We start from the raw sequence: 23,544 nt of genomic DNA, 5'->3' as shown, positions 1-23,544 counted from the left end.
ATATGTAAAAAAACCTACCATTTTCACTCTGAGATTATATCATATATCATCGGTCAGTCAGAACCAATTGCGGTCACAAGTTGACGATGACCTGTATTATTTTTCTCTCTTTACAAAGATGGGTATTTTCAACTACCAGGTGTTTCTGATTGGTGTTTTTGTTTGAATATCAAATGGCCCCCACAATGAAGTAAATATCTGTTTTTTAAACATTGTAGGGAAAATTTTTCAGGTCCCCACAAAGATCTGCTATCAAAAAAGTAAAAACGCCAAAAGTTTTGTATATTGTTTTGGTTACTTATGGTTAAGGTTAGGACTGGGTAATTTGTAAATATAGTGTCTGTTGATTGTCACTAATTCCTTCTATATGCTGTAGACAGGAGTATTCACTTTTTCTTATTTTGGCATCTGTCATTAGATCATAAGAAATTTACAAATGAGAGGAGGCCATTCAGCCCATCAAGCTCATTTGGGGAAAACTTAACTAATAGCACAGAATCTTATCTAGCTCTGATTTAAAGGAACCCAGGGTTTTAGCTTGCACTACACTAGCAGGAAGACCATACTCTAACTACACACTGTGTAAAGAAGTGTTTTCTTAAATTCAATTTAAAATATTCTCATACTAATTTCCACTTATGGTCATGAGTTCGAGTATTTAAACTAATATTGAAATAGATATTTGGCTGAACAGCATCCCGACCTGTTAGAATCTTATATTCCTGGATCATGTCCCCCCTTAGTCTCCTTTGCTTGAGGCTAAACAGATTCAGCTCAGCTAACCTCTTCTCATAAGACATTCCTCTAAGACCAGGATTCATTCTCGTAGCCTTACTGTACGTTGCACCCTTTCCAAGGCAGCAATGTCCTCCTTAAGGTATGGTGACCAAACCTGCACATAATATTCTAGATGGGGTCTTACCAAGGAATTATATAATCATAGCATCACCTCCCTTGATTTAAACTCCACACACCAAGAGATGTAACCCAACATCCTATTGGCCTTTTCTATTGCTTCCCCACACTGGCAAGAGTGGGACATGGAAGCATCAACATACACACTGAGGTCTTTCTCGTAATCAGCTACCTTTATTTCAGTGAAACCCATAAAATATCTGTACTTTATATTTCTGCTCCCTGTATGGATTACCTTACATTTATCTATGTTAAATTTCATCTGCCAGGTAACAGCCCAGTCGCTAATTAAATCCAGATCCTGTTGTAGCCTCTCTGCTGCTAGATCAGTATCTGCTACATCACCCACCTTGGTGTCATCTGCAAATCTAACCAGTTTACTTTATGTATTGGTGTGAATATCATTAATGTTAATTAGGAACAGTAGTGGTCCTAAAATTGAACCCTGCAGTACCCCACTATGAACGCAGGGTCACTGTGACATTGTGCCTCTAATAAGTACTCGCTGCTTCCTGTCTGTTATCCAGTTTTCAATCCAAGCCGCTACTGTTCCTAAAATCCCTGCAGCTTTGAACTTAAGCAAGAGCCGTTTGTGGGGGACAACATGAAAGACCTTCTGGAAATCTAAGTAGATCACATTGTAGACCTTTTTGTGATCAATTTCACTTGTAGCTTCCTCAAAGAACTCAAGTAAATTAGTTAAACAGGATCTACCTCTCCTAAATCCATGTTGGCTATCTCTCAGAATGTTACTTGAATCCAGGTAATCTACCATTTTCACTTGGATTATAGCTTCCATTACTTTTCCAGTAATGCTAGTTAAACTGAAATAGCCTATAGTTTGCTGGATTACTTCTATCCCTTTTTTTTTAATATGGGCGTTATATTAGCATGCTTCCAATCAGAAGGTACCACACACCAGCAGATAATGATTTCTGGAATAATAAAGTTAAAGGTTGGCTAATAATATCCCTCATCTCTTTTAAAACTATAGGTAAGATGCCATCAGGGCCCTGCAATTTATTTATTTTGAGCTTAGCTAGGCTTAGTATCACATCAGCCTCAGTTATACATATATTTGTCATAGACGTAGATGTATTTGTACTAAATGGTGATAGGTTACTCGTGATCTCTACTGGACTCTCTATTGGAAGAAACTTTTATTGTCATCCTTAGCCTCCAATGCAATTTTTCTTTCTACATTTCTCTTGGAGTGTCTAATGTTCTTTCTTAACTCAACCTGTAGACTTAGATACGCCTGCTTTAGTTTGAAATCATTAGTTATTTTCCATTTGTGGAACAGAGCCCCTTTCCTCCTGGCTTTATTCTTAATCTCCTTAGTAAACCACATAGTGTGATTTCCCCTTTTTGAAAAAAAAATGCCGAAGGATGATTGTCCTCAACAAACAGAGCATTATACTAACAACCAAGAATAAGGGGATAAAATTTGAGCAAGCACAAGTAAATTGTACCTTTTCCCTCTACTCTAAACCTTTTTGGATGAAAACATCATCCATCCATCCATCCATCCATCCATCCATTTCCTGTAACCATTTATTCTAATCAGGTTTGTGGGGTTTCTGAGTAGGATGGGGCACAATTTATATATAAATGAGTCACATGAACATCTTGTGCAAAAGAAAAAATCTTGAGGCGACCCCTTCCAGACTTCCATGTGTACCATCCATCCATCCATCCATCCATCCATCCATCCATCCATCCATCCATCCATCATCTTCCGCTAAATCCGGGGTCGGGTCGTGGGGGCAGCAGTCTCAGCAGGGAAGCCCAGACTTCCCTCTCCCCGGCCACTTCATCCAGCTCCTCTGGGGGGATCCCGAGGCGTTCCCAGGCCAGCCGGGAGACATAGTCTCTCCAGCGTGTCCTGGGTCTTCCCCGGGGTCTCCTCCCAGTGGGACATGCCCGGAACACCTCCCCAGGGAGGCGTCCCGGAGGCATCCTAATCAGATGCCCGAGCCACCTCATCTGGCTCCTCTCGATGCGGAGGAGCAGCAGCTCTACTCTGAGTCCCTCCCGAATGACTGAACTCCTCACCCTATCTCTAAGGGAGAGCCCAGCCACCCTGCGGAGAAAACTCATTTCGGCCGCTTGCACCCGCGATCTCGTTCTTTCGGTCACTACCCATAGCTCATGACCATAGGTGAGGGTAGGAACGTAGATCGACTGGTAAATCGAGAAATTTGCCTTTTGGCTCAGCTCTCTCTTCACCATGACAGACCGATGCAGCGCCTGCATGACTGCTGACGCCGCACCAATCCGCCTGTCGACCTCCCGTTCCATCGTTCCCCCACTCGTGAACAAGATCCCGAGATACTTAAACTCCTCCACTTGGGGGAGGACCCCATCCCCAACCCGGAGAGAGCATTCTACCCTTTTCCAGCTGAGAACCATGGTCTCGGATTTGGAGGTGCTGATTCTCATCCTAGCTGATTCTCATCATCTGCAAAAAGCAGAGACCTAATCCTGAGGTCACCAAACCGGACACCCTCAACGCCCTGGCTGCGCCTAGAAATTCTGTCCATTAAAGCTATGAACAGAATCGGTGACAAAGGGCAGCCCTGACGGAGTCCAACCCTCACCGGAAACAAGTCCGACCAGGCTCTGGCACCGGTCATACAGGGACCGAACCACCCTTAAAAGGAAGCCCGGTACCCCATACTCCCGGAGCACTCCCCACAGGACTCCCCGAGGGACACGGTCAAATGCCCTCTCCAAGTATACAAAACACATGTAGACTGGTCGGGCAAACTCCCATGAACCCTCCAAAACCCTGCTGAGAGTATAGAGCTGGTCCACTGTTCCACGGCCAGGGCGAAAACCACACTGCTCCTCCTGAATCTGAGGTTCGACAATCCGGCGGACCCTCCTCTCCAGGACCCCCGAATAGAACTTACCAGGGAGTCTGAGGAGTGTGATCCCCCTATAGTTGGAGCACACCCTCCAGTCCCCTTTCTTAAAGAGGGGGACCACCACCCCGGTCTGCCAGTCCAGAGGCACTGCCCCCGATGTCCACGCGATGCCGCAGATGCATGTCAGCCAGGACAGCCCCACAGCATCCAGAGCCTTGAGGAACTCCGGGCGAATCTCATCCACCCCCAGGGCCCGGCCACCGAGGAGCTTTTTGACCACCTCAGTGACCTCTGCCCCAGAAATAGGCGAGTCCACCCCCAAGTCCCCACACTCTGCTTCCATATCGGAAGGCGTGTCGGTGGGATTGAGGAGGTCTTCGAAGTATTCCCTCCACCAACCCAAAACGTCCCGAGTTGAGGTCAGCAGCGCACCATCCCCACCATAAATAGTGTTGATGCTGCACCGCTTTCCCACCCGGAGCCGCCGGATGGTGGACCAGAATCTCCTCGAAGCCATCCGGAAGACATTCTCTCTGGCCTCGCCAAACTCCTCCCACACCCGAGTTTTTGCCTCAGCAACCGCCAAAGCCGCATCCCGCTTGGCCTGCCGGTACCTGTCAGCTGCGTCTGGAGTCCCACAGGCCAAAAAGGCCCGATAGGATTCCTTCTTCAGCTTGACGGCATCCCTTACCACCGCTGTCCACCAGCGGGTTCGGGGATTGCCGCCGCGACAGGCACCGACCACCTTACGGCCGCATCTCCGGTCAGCCGCCTCCACAATGGAGGCACGGAACATGGCCCATTGTCCCCCGCCTCCCCCGGGATATGGGAGAAGTTCTGCCAGAGGTAGGAGTTGAAACTCTCCCTGACAGGGGATTCCGCCAGATGTTCCCAGCAGACCCTCACTATACGCTTGGGCCTACCAGGCCTGGCCGGCTTCCTCCCCCACCAGCGGAGCCAACCCACCACCAGATAGTGATCGGTTGACAGCTCCGCCCCTCTCTTCACCCGAGTGTCCAAGACATGCGGCCGCAAATCCGACGACACGACTACAAAGTCGATCATCGAACTGCGGCCTAGGGTGTCCTGGTGCTAAGTGCACATATGGACACCCTTATGCTTGAACATGGTGTTCATTATGGACAATCCGTGACGAGCACAGAAGTCCAATAACAAAACACCGCTCGGGTTCAGATCAGGAGGGCCGTTCCTCCCAATCACACCCCTCCAGGTCTCACTGTCATTGCCCACGTGAGCATTGAAGTCCTCCAGCAGAACAAGAGAGTCCCCAGGAGGAGCGCTCTCCAACACCCCTTCCAAGGACTCCAAAAAGGGTGGGTATTCTGAACTGCCGTTTGGCGCATAAGCGCAAACAACAGTCAGAACCCGTCCCCCCACCCGAAGGCGAAGGGAGGCTACCCTCTCGTCCACCACGGTAAACCCCAATGTACAGGCACCCAGCCTGGGGGCAATAAGTATGCCCACGCCCGCTCGGCATCTCTCCCCGTGGGCAACTCCAGAGTGGAAAAGGGTCCAACCCCCCTCAAGGAGAGGTTCCAGAGCCCAAGCCGTGCGTCGAGGCGAGTCCGACTATATCCAGCCGGAACTTCACAACCTCGCGCACCAGCTCAGGCTCCTTCCCCATCAGAGAGGTGACATTCCATGTCCCTAGAGCTAGCTTCTGTAGCCGAGGATCGGACCGCCAAGGTCCCTGCCTTTGGCTGCCGCCCAGATCACATCGCACCCGACCCCTATGGCCCCTCCCATGGGTGGTGAGCCCATTGGAGGGGGGACCCACGTGCCTTGTTCGGGCTGTGCCCGACCAGGCCCCATGGGTGTAGGCCTGGCCACCAGGCGCTCGCCATCGAGCCCCACCCCCAGGCCTGGCTCCAGGGGGGGGCCCCGGTGACCCGCGTCCGGGCAAGGGAAACCGTGAATCCAAGGTCTTTTTCTTCATAAGGGGTCCATGTGTACCAGTGGTATTAAAACATTCTTGAGATGGCCGCCCCTATGGCTGGTATATTTGTCATATGCGTCCTAATAGTTATGTTTTAGGTGTGTACTAACACATTTTTTGTTGTCATATTTCTGAAGGTTGCAGTTTTGACATAGATCTGCCCCCAGCTTGAAACCCCCCATCCAGTTCTATGTTCTTTTCCCATCAGCTGCACCCCCCTGCAATTCCTTCATGCCTCATCAGGGGTGCGTACCCCACACTTTCAATACCTCTAATATATTCCATTAGTGCATCTATTACAGTGCTCACTTTTACAGTACGTCACAGATTTTGGGCATAGTGCAAAAGAGATAAAAATAGAATATAAATATTCAGACTATAAATAATATATGAGACATTTTCAAATATGGACATTGAAACATACTCAAAGTAATATAACCACCTTATTGGTGGGGAAATATTCTGCAAAATGTCATATTAATAGAACGCACAATACATTAATAACTGTACTTTCAGATCTACATTCGTGTAAAAACACAAGTACTGTAGGTGTATTTGGCAGGAGTGTGGATTAGATGGCCAAACCAAATGACAGGACTGTCTGTCAAGTTTTTTTTTCCATTTAAAAGATAGAATCTAGTATTTATCCATACAACATGCAAAAACAATTAGTTGTCAATAAGTATGAGTTATGGTGTCTAAGTTTACTATTAGTTTGAAACACAAAATGAAAGCAACTATTAAGAATGCCTGAAACTTTCAGAACTAGAAAGCAGAATTTCTACACTCTGCAAAATTGGGGACAATGAACAACTTTTAGATTCTTTCACTGTCCCGGCCACACAGGTGGCTGATTTGACATTAACCTTCTCTGGAATGGACTGAGCATGAATCCAGAGGTAATGGTTGTAATGAACTGGGATAAGCTGGGCCTTAAGCTGATCGCAGCATCCACCCCTGGAGTGACAAAGCCGGAGGCCTGGAAAGTTATCCAGGTAAAAGGAACAAGCAGTTGCCTGATTGACAACCAGCATTCGGGCTCAGATACTGGTGCCAGGTGCTGTCTCATTCAGAGTCTGAGCCAGAGTACCCCACTGAGGTGAGCTCATGCTACCTTGTGCTCGGTCTTCACAGTGCCAGTGCCCCAGGGAGGCGTCCCGGAGGCATCCTAATCAGATGCCCGAGCCACCTCATCTGGCTCCTCTCGATGCGGAGGAGCAGCAGCTCTACTCTGAGTCCCTCCCGAATGACTGAACTCCTCACCCTATCTCTAAGGGAGAGCCCAGCCACCCTGCGGAGAAAACTCATTTCGGCCGCTTGCACCCGCGATCTCGTTCTTTCGGTCACTACCCATAGCTCATGACCATAGGTGAGGGTAGGAACGTAGATCGACTGGTAAATCGAGAAATTTGCCTTTTGGCTCAGCTCTCTCTTCACCATGACAGACCGATGCAGCGCCTGCATGACTGCTGACGCCGCACCAATCCGCCTGTCGACCTCCCGTTCCATCGTTCCCCCACTCGTGAACAAGATCCCGAGATACTTAAACTCCTCCACTTGGGGGAGGACCCCATCCCCAACCCGGAGAGAGCATTCTACCCTTTTCCAGCTGAGAACCATGGTCTCGGATTTGGAGGTGCTGATTCTCATCCTAGCTGATTCTCATCATCTGCAAAAAGCAGAGACCTAATCCTGAGGTCACCAAACCGGACACCCTCAACGCCCTGGCTGCGCCTAGAAATTCTGTCCATTAAAGCTATGAACAGAATCGGTGACAAAGGGCAGCCCTGACGGAGTCCAACCCTCACCGGAAACAAGTCCGACCAGGCTCTGGCACCGGTCATACAGGGACCGAACCACCCTTAAAAGGAAGCCCGGTACCCCATACTCCCGGAGCACTCCCCACAGGACTCCCCGAGGGACACGGTCAAATGCCCTCTCCAAGTATACAAAACACATGTAGACTGGTCGGGCAAACTCCCATGAACCCTCCAAAACCCTGCTGAGAGTATAGAGCTGGTCCACTGTTCCACGGCCAGGGCGAAAACCACACTGCTCCTCCTGAATCTGAGGTTCGACAATCCGGCGGACCCTCCTCTCCAGGACCCCCGAATAGAACTTACCAGGGAGTCTGAGGAGTGTGATCCCCCTATAGTTGGAGCACACCCTCCAGTCCCCTTTCTTAAAGAGGGGGACCACCACCCCGGTCTGCCAGTCCAGAGGCACTGCCCCCGATGTCCACGCGATGCCGCAGATGCATGTCAGCCAGGACAGCCCCACAGCATCCAGAGCCTTGAGGAACTCCGGGCGAATCTCATCCACCCCCAGGGCCCGGCCACCGAGGAGCTTTTTGACCACCTCAGTGACCTCTGCCCCAGAAATAGGCGAGTCCACCCCCAAGTCCCCACACTCTGCTTCCATATCGGAAGGCGTGTCGGTGGGATTGAGGAGGTCTTCGAAGTATTCCCTCCACCAACCCAAAACGTCCCGAGTTGAGGTCAGCAGCGCACCATCCCCACCATAAATAGTGTTGATGCTGCACCGCTTTCCCACCCGGAGCCGCCGGATGGTGGACCAGAATCTCCTCGAAGCCATCCGGAAGACATTCTCTCTGGCCTCGCCAAACTCCTCCCACACCCGAGTTTTTGCCTCAGCAACCGCCAAAGCCGCATCCCGCTTGGCCTGCCGGTACCTGTCAGCTGCGTCTGGAGTCCCACAGGCCAAAAAGGCCCGATAGGATTCCTTCTTCAGCTTGACGGCATCCCTTACCACCGCTGTCCACCAGCGGGTTCGGGGATTGCCGCCGCGACAGGCACCGACCACCTTACGGCCGCATCTCCGGTCAGCCGCCTCCACAATGGAGGCACGGAACATGGCCCATTGTCCCCCGCCTCCCCCGGGATATGGGAGAAGTTCTGCCAGAGGTAGGAGTTGAAACTCTCCCTGACAGGGGATTCCGCCAGATGTTCCCAGCAGACCCTCACTATACGCTTGGGCCTACCAGGCCTGGCCGGCTTCCTCCCCCACCAGCGGAGCCAACCCACCACCAGATAGTGATCGGTTGACAGCTCCGCCCCTCTCTTCACCCGAGTGTCCAAGACATGCGGCCGCAAATCCGACGACACGACTACAAAGTCGATCATCGAACTGCGGCCTAGGGTGTCCTGGTGCTAAGTGCACATATGGACACCCTTATGCTTGAACATGGTGTTCATTATGGACAATCCGTGACGAGCACAGAAGTCCAATAACAAAACACCGCTCGGGTTCAGATCAGGAGGGCCGTTCCTCCCAATCACACCCCTCCAGGTCTCACTGTCATTGCCCACGTGAGCATTGAAGTCCTCCAGCAGAACAAGAGAGTCCCCAGGAGGAGCGCTCTCCAACACCCCTTCCAAGGACTCCAAAAAGGGTGGGTATTCTGAACTGCCGTTTGGCGCATAAGCGCAAACAACAGTCAGAACCCGTCCCCCCACCCGAAGGCGAAGGGAGGCTACCCTCTCGTCCACCACGGTAAACCCCAATGTACAGGCACCCAGCCTGGGGGCAATAAGTATGCCCACGCCCGCTCGGCATCTCTCCCCGTGGGCAACTCCAGAGTGGAAAAGGGTCCAACCCCCCTCAAGGAGAGGTTCCAGAGCCCAAGCCGTGCGTCGAGGCGAGTCCGACTATATCCAGCCGGAACTTCACAACCTCGCGCACCAGCTCAGGCTCCTTCCCCATCAGAGAGGTGACATTCCATGTCCCTAGAGCTAGCTTCTGTAGCCGAGGATCGGACCGCCAAGGTCCCTGCCTTTGGCTGCCGCCCAGATCACATCGCACCCGACCCCTATGGCCCCTCCCATGGGTGGTGAGCCCATTGGAGGGGGGACCCACGTGCCTTGTTCGGGCTGTGCCCGACCAGGCCCCATGGGTGTAGGCCTGGCCACCAGGCGCTCGCCATCGAGCCCCACCCCCAGGCCTGGCTCCAGGGGGGGGCCCCGGTGACCCGCGTCCGGGCAAGGGAAACCGTGAATCCAAGGTCTTTTTCTTCATAAGGGGTCCATGTGTACCAGTGGTATTAAAACATTCTTGAGATGGCCGCCCCTATGGCTGGTATATTTGTCATATGCGTCCTAATAGTTATGTTTTAGGTGTGTACTAACACATTTTTTGTTGTCATATTTCTGAAGGTTGCAGTTTTGACATAGATCTGCCCCCAGCTTGAAACCCCCCATCCAGTTCTATGTTCTTTTCCCATCAGCTGCACCCCCCTGCAATTCCTTCATGCCTCATCAGGGGTGCGTACCCCACACTTTCAATACCTCTAATATATTCCATTAGTGCATCTATTACAGTGCTCACTTTTACAGTACGTCACAGATTTTGGGCATAGTGCAAAAGAGATAAAAATAGAATATAAATATTCAGACTATAAATAATATATGAGACATTTTCAAATATGGACATTGAAACATACTCAAAGTAATATAACCACCTTATTGGTGGGGAAATATTCTGCAAAATGTCATATTAATAGAACGCACAATACATTAATAACTGTACTTTCAGATCTACATTCGTGTAAAAACACAAGTACTGTAGGTGTATTTGGCAGGAGTGTGGATTAGATGGCCAAACCAAATGACAGGACTGTCTGTCAAGTTTTTTTTTCCATTTAAAAGATAGAATCTAGTATTTATCCATACAACATGCAAAAACAATTAGTTGTCAATAAGTATGAGTTATGGTGTCTAAGTTTACTATTAGTTTGAAACACAAAATGAAAGCAACTATTAAGAATGCCTGAAACTTTCAGAACTAGAAAGCAGAATTTCTACACTCTGCAAAATTGGGGACAATGAACAACTTTTAGATTCTTTCACTGTCCCGGCCACACAGGTGGCTGATTTGACATTAACCTTCTCTGGAATGGACTGAGCATGAATCCAGAGGTAATGGTTGTAATGAACTGGGATAAGCTGGGCCTTAAGCTGATCGCAGCATCCACCCCTGGAGTGACAAAGCCGGAGGCCTGGAAAGTTATCCAGGTAAAAGGAACAAGCAGTTGCCTGATTGACAACCAGCATTCGGGCTCAGATACTGGTGCCAGGTGCTGTCTCATTCAGAGTCTGAGCCAGAGTACCCCACTGAGGTGAGCTCATGCTACCTTGTGCTCGGTCTTCACAGTGCCAGTGCTGTGGGGGTCCAGACAGCCCCCAGCATCACAGGATTGTGTAACCCATAGCCCCGCACGACCTGGCTGCTCTGCAAGCCAGCCAAAACAACACCCCATAGACACAAACACACAGAGAAGCCTGCTCATCAGGGACTCAATAATCAGGGACGTGAGTAACAAATCTTTAAAAACATTCTGCTTCTCGGGTGGCACAGTCAGCAACATAACGGAGAAAATACCAGAGAAACTATCAGCATGCCAACAGGATTGTGATGTATTTGGGCACAAATGACATCCCTAAAGAGCAGTCTGAGGTTCTAAAAAGGGACTTACCTACTGGAGCTCCTTACATCTCTCCCAGTACAGGTGCACACATCCCATCCGGGCCATTGTCCATAGTCGTCCGAGGGATCAGCCGTTTTTGCAGGCTGCTGGGACTGCACACCTGGCTCATTTCTGCATGTGTGAGTCACAAAGTACATTTCATTGACAACTGTAATCTGTTCTGGCAACACAGGTGTCTGTTTAGATGTGACGGGTTGCACCTCTACTTGTCAAGGGCATAAAGGCATATCAAATCTGCCATACGACATCTCTCATCCACCCAGGAATCTTATCCGAGACAGTGTCATTCATCAAAAAAACCACAGTCACCTGCTAAAGACATGCTTCGCATATGCAGAAGTGTGCTTGGGGGAGTGGGTGAGGATCTGTCCCATAAGAATGAGATTTACACCCATCTCCGTCATGCAGTGAGATCGAAATGTGTAGGAATCCATGCCACTACCCAAAAATCCCTGTTATTTATAATAGTAGGTGGCATGGCAGCATTAGAAAGAGCCAACAGAGAGCTTTAGATAAGTATGATTTGATTAGTGTGTCTTAACCTCAATGAAGAGAAACTAAATCCCCAGTTTCTCAAGGCTGCAGTACTGCATGTCCACTCATTCAACAACAAATCTTTAATAGTAGGCCAGCTGATTGAAAAGCAGAATCTTGATGTCATTTTCGTTCCTGAGACCTGACTTGCTAGCAATAGTACTGCACTTAATGAAACATGTCCTCCCAGTTTTAGTCTTTTCAATGTGTCTAGGTTTAACAGAAAGGGAGACGGACGGTGCAGCATGTTTATTTCATAGTATTTTATGCACTAAGCATAGTTTCTTATGGGGAATTTTCTATGTTTGAATACCTTGCAATGCATTTCAAGTGTGATTAGTCTCTTCTAATGCTGGATATCGATCATCTACCTATAGCCTTATCTTGGGTTTTCTTAATGAGTTTGTGGACATTCTCTCTGATATTTTAACTAATTTTGAATATGTTTTTGAATATGCTAAATGCTATGGCTGATTCCACTGACACAATTAATAACCTTATTCTCTCTTTTCCTCCTCTTGAACTCTTCCTCCTCTCATTTACTGAGAGATTTAACTCCAGTATTAGAGAATGTATAAATATTATTGCCCTACTGAAAAGTAAGACTGCATCAGATAAAGTAAGAGCACCATGGAGGAACACAAGTCCAATTTTAAAATTCCAAAGAGCTGCAGGCGCACAGAAGGAAATGGACGTGCACAAAGCTAATGGATCATTGTGATATTTACAAATATATGTAACCTGAAAGCCTTAAACAGTGAATTGAAGCGTGTCAGAAACTTTTCAAATCTGATAGACAATAGCAAGGACAACCCCAAATTCCTCTTTACTACTATTGACAGATTTATTAACCCAACACCACACATCTCATCTGAGCTTCTTACAGCTGATTAATACACTGAATTTGCATCTTTCTTCGGTGATGAAATTGGGGCTCAATGACATACTCAGATGACATACTGTAGGGCATACTTACCCCCAAAACCTGGACATCAATCCACCACACTGTACTCTTCAAAGTAATCTGTCTGTGTTTTCTCCTATTGACCTTAATTCAATAGAGGTCCAAATCATGACCCCTTCAGGCTCAATGTCCCCAGCCTCCCTTGGGATGCAAGAGAAGTTCAGCAAGAGGTGTGCGCTGAAGATCTCCTGGATGGGGGCCTCTGCCAGACACTCCTAGCACCCCCTCAATAGGTGTTTGGGTCTACTCTATCTTGATATCTATGGATTTAGAATGGGATATCATAAATGTTCCTGCAGTTGTAATGGCCAGCTGTCACGGTACATTTATCTACATTTATCTCTCAGTACATTAATCTAGGATGCCTCCTGGAGGCCTCCCTGGGAAGGTGTTTTGGGTATGCCCAACCAGGCGGAGACCCCCTGACACACCCAGAACACTCTCTCGGCTGACTTGGGAACACCTTGGTATTCCCCCAGTGGAGTTGGAGGAGGTGGCTGGGGAGAGGGAAGTCTGGAAATCCCTACTTCCCTATGGGCTACCCCCATGACCTGCCCTGAATAAGCGGCAGATATTAGATGGATGGATGGATGGATGGTTGGTTGGATGTATGGATGGACAGACGCAAGCATCATATAACACAACAGTATATAGAAATTTATAGCCTTAGGATATTACCACTAGGCAGGATTCAAGTGACATCTGCCTTGTCAACATGCCTAGTAAACAAATTAGTTAGGCTAAATGACTGGTTGATTAAAAAATCTTTCAATTACAATCAGTAAAAAAATAAATTCAAAGGAAGTAGTGTGTTGTTGCAATTATATGCCACAGTGCACGTGCTTGAGCTCCTGGGGGAGAAGGACAGACAGAGACACTCTTGTCTACAGTAGGTGTACTTCAACTAACCCACACTGAATTCATCGCACGTTTCTGGATGGATCGTGAAATTCTCCATTTTGAATTCCAGTTCATCCCGTATTTTCATACACATGCATACACTACATACACTAGTTCAGGGGCCCCCAACAGAACTATCTGTCTGGGACATTTGCCTAACCATTCTTTACTTGGGGTAGATATGTGGGTTTTTAGTGGCAGTAACTTGATTTGGAATACAGTAAATCATGTCAGCCTATGTTGTAGTGTATACACTTGTTTGGACTGTGCAATTAATCACATTATTATTTTATCAGCAATGCATTCTAAACAATCAGTACATGGTGCTTATAATACTAACATTTACACCATGTCTATTGGGTAGATATTTGCTTGTTTTCAGAATTGTTCTGACTGAAGGAGAAAAAGCTGAAGTATGTAGATTCATCCATAAACACAATATGGTTCATTGTCACAAACTCATTACTGTAGCATATCAATTTTCTCTAATTTTTTAAATTTGTTTGACAGACTCACATTATCTTATCCGAAATGTCATTATGCCTGGTGGGTAGTTAATCAGTTGTGGAGTAAAACAATTGACAATACAAAACAAATAAAGAAATGATATTATACTCATTGTCTATTGAGGGTTACTTGCAATAAAGTTGAAAGATTAAATAAAATTCTATCAAGTTTTGTGTTATACGATCTTAAAACTAACGGACGTGATTATTTGGGGAAAGTGGCTGAGGGATCATTGAATCAGAGGTATAGCATACACAATTTTAATATACCTAATATATCAAGGTAATGTCAGTTGCTCTGTGCAAAATCCAAACATTTCACTGTAACATTTCATTTTTTGTCAAACGATTCTCATGTTTGTGAGAATGACCAAATATAGGCCTAAGTGTAGTACGGTAGGCTACTGCCATGCTTTCATCAAAATAAAAGTGTTTCTACAGATTTCATCATAAATGATATAGTTCATGTTGCACGTTTTGCTTGTTGCCAAAATCATTGAGGGCGTAACCTGCTTCTCTTGCTTGATGAATTATTTATACTTCTTGCGCAGCTGCACCTTCTTTTTCGGGTTAAGTGTGGTGGGTACAGTATGTTCGCGTTGATGTAACTATTTAAGAGCTTTTTGATTTAAGGACTTGATAGGAGAATAAACTCCAAAGATTTAGGGATGGGGTATGCACAGTTGGCAACCAGGGTGCTGTAGATTCTTTTAAAATTTTATTTATTTATTTCTGACTAACTGTCTTGTCTCGCGGGACAAAAGACTAAAAAGCAGGTGTTTGTCGAAACGAGAAGGGATTTTATTTAATGAATCAGGAGCAGGGAAACAATGCAATACCATAAGGCATCAAAACGAGGTTAGTGCGAGGAAGGGCACAGGCAGACAGGAGGAGGGACGGTGATGATCGGACTGGGGGCCGCGTACAGCAGGACAATGGACTCAGGAGTTGGGGGAAAAAAGAGGCTTTATTTGGGTCCAAGGCACGGAACAGAAACACCAACTGGATGACGGGGAATTAAAAGAGGGAGTACAGCAAATTATGGAATGAACAGGCAACAAGCATGACTAATACTAATTATGGAACTGGGGACCACGAGACTGGGAAATACTGGATCTACAAAGGAGCAAACAGGAAGCAGTTGGGAGTGATTAACACGAGGGCAGGAATGAGAAGTAAAGCTAAGGAGCACCAGGTGCGGCTTGTTAGGGCCACGCCAGGGAGGAGACAGGAGGGTCAGGTGGACATGATGGGTAGGGCGTAAGACTAACTAACTAACTAACTAATGTTTTATTTTTGTCTTTGTATTATTCTGGAAGGCCACATTAAAGATCTTCATTCATTTCAGAAAAACCTGATCTCTGATTTCCAGAGACTTTTTATGTACACTTCACTGAAAGGAAACCCTTCTACTCATTTTCTTTGTGGGTGCTGTGAAGTGCATCAGCGAGTGAGCTCTCTCGGGTTTATACTGTATTGAGACTGATCATTTTCCTCCATAAGTAAGTTTTTATGAGGAGCCCTTATCCTAATGAGATTGTGCTTTGCACATTAAGTAGCATCATGATTAGCAGAGGCATCCAGGGAGGTGCAGTAAATTGTAGTCCTGAAATTAGAGACGAAAGGATTGAGGAAACCAGGTTTAAGAAATGAATGCCAAATATTAACTCAGTGTCGGGGGAGAGGCATGTAATACTTTTGCAAAAAGGTGGTAAACTTCCCCATTTTTTTATTTGAAATCTTTATTTGCAACAAGTCAAACTGCTTCTGAATCATTTACAGATATCACCGAAGCAAATATTTAGAAATCATTTGAAATATATTTATTGTTTATGATGTTATATGTTATAAGCTAATTTTAAGGGCAGTCCGGTGGTTAGCTCTATTGCCTCATACCTCTATCTACACGGGTTTAAAATCTCCACAGTGGCTCCATGTCTGTAGAATTTGCATGTGTCATCCTGGGATTATCTCTGGGTACTCCAGGTTCCCCCCAACAGTCCAAACAGCTACGATGATTTGGAGGTACAAATAACAAACAAAAGATTTGCTATCTGCACAAGTACAGGTAATTTGGAATATAGGGCTGGGCGATATCATATCGGTTTTATATGGCGCACGTGCAATAATCACCAGGGCTTCAGCTTTTCGATACTATACAGGCATTTATTTACGCCCCATATTTGGTATGCAGATTTGTAGTACAGCTAAAATATTAATGAGACACGTTTTGTGAAACCCAAAACTTAGTAACCTTTATTAAATTTGGTTAGCGGAGCACACCACATCATGCTGTTTTGGTATACTATGCTTGGTATACTATGTTTGGTATACTATGTTTGGTATACCTTTGCACTGAAGTGTCAGCGAAGAAAGGAACAGCTCAGCAGCCACAATATCTTTTAAAATAGGAGATCTTGTGGATAAACAGGGTAAAAAGACGTCGGTGGTGTGGCAGTACTTTTTGCCAAATTTGCTAACTTTTGAGCATCATAAAATGCCTCATTAATATTTTAGCTGTACTACTACTCTGCATACCAAATATTTGATGCAAATAAATGCCCGTATAGTATTGAAAAGCTGGCGTCTGGCCGAAATGCTTTTGATTTGAAGCCCTGGTGATTATTGCACGAACGCCATATAAAATTGATATGATATCGCCCAGCCCTATGGGAATGCCTCTCTTTGCTGATCCCATCTTCCTCTCCTTGGCTTGAGGGGGGGGGGGGATCACAGTGCAGGGTTAACTAACATGTAGCACTCCTGGAGCTAGGGGTTAAGGGTCTTGCTGAAGGGCCCATGGACACGTAACTCTTCTGCCAAGGCTGGAGCTTGAAATGGTGATCTTCTGATTACAGGCACAGTGACTTAGCCCACTGAGTCACTCACCACCCCCTACCAAGTGGTGTGTGTACCCTGCAATAGGTTGGTGCCCCATCCTGGGTTATTCCCCTACCCTGCACCCATAGTATCTGGGAGAGGCTCTTGACCTTCCTCCATATGCAACCCTGCATAAGACATTCAGGTTATTTATTTGGATTTCACTTTCTGTCTATAATTAAGTAATCAGTAACCCACTCCTGGAATTCAAATCTGTTTTAGTAGAAAGACATTCCTGATATGTTTAAATCATTTAGGGTATCTGAAAATGGCATTCCTTCCATTTAAAGAATACTTTAAATGTTAAAGATAAGTTAATATATTGTTATCATTGTTTTTTTTAAATATTTCCATATTACTAGGATTAAGTACTGAAAAAAGTTTGATGTCTTTTAATATCCTAATTTTTCTTAAAATATAATACAGTAAAACCTCGGATTGCGAGTAACTTGGTTTGCAAATATTTTGCAAGACGAGCAAAAGTTTTAAATAAATTTTAACTTGATAAATGAGCGAGGTCTTGCAATTCGAGTATTATGTATACTAGCGTCACGTAATCACAACTGAGCCAGTGATTCCTCTCTCTCTCGCTGTGGGATTGTGGGTAATCATTTCCCATGCTCGGTCTCAGTCGGCGTGCCTCACTCATATAGTCAAAATTTAGTAGAAAAGCACCACCCGAAAAAGGGCATAGCAGTGCGAGCAACGAATATGTTTGACGACAATGCAACGTCTACATTTCCACAAAATCGGCTGTCATTGGATAGGTTCTTTGTTAAAGTTGCACTAAAAGAAAAAGATTCCATTGAGCCAACAGATAGCAGTGATTTCATTAGTTACAGTGAAAGTCATCCTACAAAATAACCCTCCTCTTCTCCTTTCTCTCGTCTCCCACAAACCATCCACCATTCTTTTCAAAGGTAAAGTGCAGGTTAATTTGTTTATTTTCTCTTTAGATTTTGTATTAATCATTTTTATATGAATATTTTTGGGTTGTGGAATGAATCATCTGTGTTTCCATTATTTCTAATGGTAAAATTCACTTTGATATACGAGTGCTTTGGATTACAAGCACGTTTCCGACACGAATGCCTGCAGTCCGAGGTTTTACTGTACTATAAATATCCATAGATGTTTAAAGAGGTCTGTTAATCATATAAAAGCAATAAAGTAATGTATCTAAATAGCCATCTGATGTGCTGCATGTTGTAGTGATTTCACTGACTTCACTGTCCTCTCCTTGCAGTTGGATGGGGGCAAACCACAACAAAGACAAGGCTTGAATGAAATGATGAGCTGGATATGGTGGATGGAGTCCGCCCTCTCCAAAACAGAATAAAGTGGAATGTTATGACGTTTGTCCGGTATTTGAATGAGACGATTCTAAATAAAGACCATCTGAATTACATGGAAAATGCTAATAGCCACTTAGTTGCTGTTTGCCTGTAGTTGAGATTGGGCGCACGTTCACCATACACAGGACATAAAGCTGAAGGGGAGGCAGAGGCAAACTTGAGGAAATTACCGTCTTCCGTAGCACTGGATTATTATTCTTTAGTAGTGTCTTGCCTTTTCTGCCCTTCATCTGTAGCCAAGAGATAAGACTCGACACATGCTGTGCATTTGGTGGCATCCAAGTCCTTCACATTGACGAAGGGTAGCTTTGGGCCTGGCTGGGTTTTCCTTTCCACCCTTGCTGTTTTGCCCCTGCAATCACTTCCCCATTTACATAGATACTTTTTTTGACAGCAGCTGTGTTTGCTTAAAGCTTGACTTTAAAATCCTAAATAAAATCCCTATGGCTCCCCAAACAGCTAGTTCCATTGCCAGGGATCTAACTGCTGTCGGAGATCAGTCTTTTCTGGTAATATTTTGCTCTGCCAGGTTCTATGCATGTGTTAAATCTGAGTTTAATCAGCGTATTTTCTCATAAATATGCATAGTGAGATGTGAGAGATACTCAGGTGGGCCAGGAGAGTAAGCCTGCTCTTAGCTATATCCGGCTAACATGGTGATAAGCTATCCATGTTGTCAGATGGTCTGGCTTTTTGTTCTGGGACATACATGGGATGAAAGATGTTCAAAGGGTGTATTTATGCAAATATAGTAATAAGCTTAATATGTTTAATGTGCACTGAGTGATAAATAAGTACATTTATTAAAAAAAAAAAATCAAGCCTATGAGCTTTAAGAGCTTTTCAGTCTGCTTTTAAAATTTGTTCTGGTAACACTGGCAACATTTCTAAAACACACACACACAGGTTTGTAATTATATCTTTGTGGGGACTCTCCATTCATTTCTATGGGGAAAACTCTAATCCCAACATAACAACCTTAACCCCTACCCAGCCCTATCCTTGACCATAAGTAACCAAACAAAATACGAGACTTTTTAGATTTTCGATTGCATTCACAGGGACCTGAAAAATGGTCCCCATAATGTCACACACACTGTTGGTCCTAAATAATATTTTATTACCACCCCCCCACCCCCAAAAAAAGACCCCTCTATGGAATGAATTACCCCCAGGATCTAAACATGTGTACTAGGAAATATATTTAACTCTAATTTTAATTTTATTTTGCCCATAAATATTTACCCTCCATATTAAACGGCAGTCTTAATGAAATGTCCAGTTTGTAATATAATGATTAATAAACAGTCATAGACCAATTAAGTAAAACAGCAAACGCTTCAGCAATTCCTGAGCACCTAATTGGCATATCTTATTTATATTATACAGTGGTACCTTGGTATACGTCCGCTTTGGAATAAGTCCAACTTGGTATACATGAAAGATTTTGCTTGGTATATGACCTTTGTTTGGAATACAACTCGTGTGTTAGAACTTGTATCGGTGAAAATGAGTCACGACATCGCGTACTACACTTGTTTACCTCTCTCGAGACAAAGCCACGACTGTCCACGAGTGTCAGTATGCCAGTTGCTACCATTCAGTGAACAACCCGTGCTATAACTCTCTTTTCATTTAAATCATCTAGTTGCTTTTTGTATTTATGTATTGTAGTATTAAGCAGTGTTTAAATTATTTTATACAAACCCATCAATGTATAGTATGCCAATAACAATAGGATTTTATTTTTTTTTACATGAGAATGGATTAGTCATCCATCCATACATTTTCCAAACTGCTTATCCTGTTGGGTCGCAGGGGGTGCGAAGCCTATCACGGAAGCAATGGGCATGAGGCAGGGAACAACCCAGGATGGGGGGCCAGCCCATCGCAGGGCAGACTCACACACCAGTCACTCACACATGCACACCTATGGGCAATTTAGCAACTCCAATTAGCCTCAGCATGTTTTTGGACTGTGGGGGGAAACCGGAGTACCCGGCGGAAACCCCACGACGAAATGGGGAGAACATGCAAACTCCACACACATGTGACCCAGGCAGAGACTCAAACCCGGATCCCAGAGGTGTGAGGCATGGATTAATCATTTTCCCTTTATTTGTTATGGGAAAATTTCGTTTGGTATATGTCCTGTTTGGTATACAGTAAGTCCAAGGATCTGGAATGGATTAAGGACGTATACCGAGGTACCACTGTATATTGTTGAACATAAACTTTAAATGGCACAACAAAGTTGAAGATTAATGAAAAGAGAAGCCTGTCACTTTGGTGTCACTGAAAACAGCATTATCGTTGGTGAAGTTACAGTAATAATAACATAACTTTGATAGCTAACTACTTTTGGCTCTAGGGGGATGTGGAGAGCTCAGTGTTTTTGTCATTTGAAATGCACAGGCTAGGGTTAGGGTGTGTCTGATTAACAGGCTGACATGTCTGCCGAAGGGAATATAAAGTCAGACGGTGCCTTTAGCAGCATTGGGCCCCCTTAGGACAGGTCTGCAGGCAGTCAGCGCTGACCAATTCAGGCTGCTTGTCTTTGCGTCACGAGTCGGCGCCTGGTGACAGCTGACTTCATATGGAGTAATTGAACTGAGATGGGAGAAAGTGGAGGGTTTGCATAGCAGTCTGCTGTCAAATGCTGTTTTAATGAAGACGAGAACAGGCCCATGTGGCAGCGTGGGCTCCTTCAGGACGCTGCGTGCTTCATAGTAACATAAGATAGAGCAAATCAGTGCAGGGAAGGATCCAGCACTGTTCAAGGGTCCAGAGGCGAGGAATTTATTTTTTTTTTGAACTGGTTTATTAACTCCAAGCAAATCTTTCCAAGATCAAAACCATTTAGGCTGAAGCAATTGAATTAAGTATTTTGATTGATTTGGCGATCTTTTCTTATACCGCTAAATAGGTTACAAATGGCTTTTGTGTCTTGAAAATTGGAGTCTTTGTACCTCTCTAATTATTAGCTATTTGCTTCTAGCTTTCATCAGTCTGTTTTATTTGCAATAGCACCGGTATATCTGTTTGTTGTGAAGAAAATAAAATCTCGCTGTATAATATTTTTCTGTTGCATCAGGATTTAGCAGTACATCAATAGAATGATATCTGCCCAGAGTCTTTGCCAATACACATGTCACAACATTCAATATTGGCAAGAATGATGCAGAACAATGCTGACATCTGCAAGACACTTGCAGCATGGTTTTCCACTGCCCTCTAAGGCAGGGGTGGTGAACCTGATCCATGGAGAGCCCCTGAGGGTACGCCTTTTTGGCATGACCTCTCAATGGGTCAATAACAGTGGGTCCCCAGGACTGGAGTAGAGAACCACTGCTTTCTTATTGGCCGATTGAGAGGTCATCTCAAAAATCCACACCCACAGTGGCTCTGCATGGATCAGGTTTGCCAGCCCTAAAGTCCAGAATCCTGCCCCCTCTGTCTAATATGAGGATGGGGGGTAGACGTTTGCATTGGTACAGTCTGTACTACATTTTAAGAAGAATGAGGCAGACAGATGCTTTTCCGGATGCACACCCTGGGATACACTATACACTACATCTCAACCTACTCAGCTGCATGAGAGTCTGGGTGGGGAAATAGTTAACCATTTCAAAATGAAAAGCAGCAACCTGGTTTATGTGGGTCTAAAATTTGTACATTATGCACTATTTTCCCTGTAGAAGTTAAATATTGTTAAATTTATAAAAAATTGTTAAATCAGTTAAGGACAAGTAGAGAACAAAAACCTACAATACGTGTGTCTCTCTTCTGCTGTGGTTAACAAGTTCATAATAATGGTACTAGATGGACAATTTGTGTTTACTAGATTTGCACGTGTAAAACTAACACCTAGTCAGGTTGAGCACCTTGCAAAAAACATACGCTGGAACCTGCAATTTTTTGGCCACAAGTTCAGTTCCTCAATGACCACAGCACTCACTGGCCAGGGTTTAACCTCATGTTTGATAAGACTTTCATGTAGAAATCATGGCAACTATTAAGCTTCAAAGCTTGCCTGACCCACTTACAGAAACCTCTGGGTTCAGTTGTGGATTGACGAGACTGCTGTGTATCTAATCTACTTTGATTAAGAAGTCCGTGACACAGCTTGTCCAGGTCAACAGGGCCTCAGAAGCCAATATCATTATACAGACTGATGTTAGAATATCCTTATAAAGGTAAATACCTAAAAGCCTCTTATCTATCGTTGCTGTTCCAGTTGCAAGCGGCCCTCTGTGAGGCACTTAAAAGGAATTATTTTTCCGGTAATTATTATATCTTTTAATATTGAACATTCATATTAATAAACAGGGATTTCAAAGTGTCAAAGAGAATAACACGGAAGGAGCATATAAGGTAGCAGAACACTTTTTGTTGAAGTTGGATAAAGTACTATGTAAAAAACAAATAATTTATTGCATATATATATGTGTGTGTGTGTATGTATGCGTGAATCTAGAAATAGCTTGTTTCTCTGCATGAGTATCTGCATTTGTTTAGTTTCAGTTCACATCTTTAGTAGTTTCATATCATGTGCTGGGGTAGCATGGTGGTGCAGTGGTTAGCACTATTGCCTCACACCTCTGGGACCCGGGTTTGAGTCTCCGCCTGGGTCACATGTGTGTGGAAGTTGCATGTTCTCCCCACGTCGTTATGGGGTTGCCTCCGGGTACTCCGGTTTCCCCCCCACAGTCCAAAAACATGCTGAGGCTAATTGGAGTTGCTAAATTGCCCATAGGTGTGCGTGTGTGAGTGAATGGTATGTGAATGTGCCCTGCGATGGGCTGGCCCCCCATCCTGGGTTGTTCCCTGCCTATAGGCTCTGGACCCCCCGTGACCCATTAGGATAAGCAGTTTGGAAAATGGATGGATGGATGTCATGTGCTCATATTATTTTCCCTTTGTAGCTTTCATCAGACACACTTTCATATGTGAATATAATAATATGAAAATAATAATAATAATAATAATAAGAAGAAGAATGTATTGAATGTTTTATAATGTTTATTCATATTGCAAACACAATGTATCCGTTAGTGGTTTCATTCCCAGAGTTTTATGCTCTGTGAATGTTTTAAACAGCTGTAAGCCCTGGTCAGAAAAATAATAGATGTCCATTCATAGGGTGAATAACTGATTGAC

The sequence above is a fragment of the Brienomyrus brachyistius genome, chromosome 11 (genome assembly GCF_023856365.1).
Source record: "Brienomyrus brachyistius isolate T26 chromosome 11, BBRACH_0.4, whole genome shotgun sequence".
NCBI lineage: Eukaryota > Metazoa > Chordata > Actinopteri > Osteoglossiformes > Mormyridae > Brienomyrus > Brienomyrus brachyistius.
The sequence above is the reverse complement of the archived record's forward strand: the minus strand, read 5'-3'. Positions refer to the sequence as shown.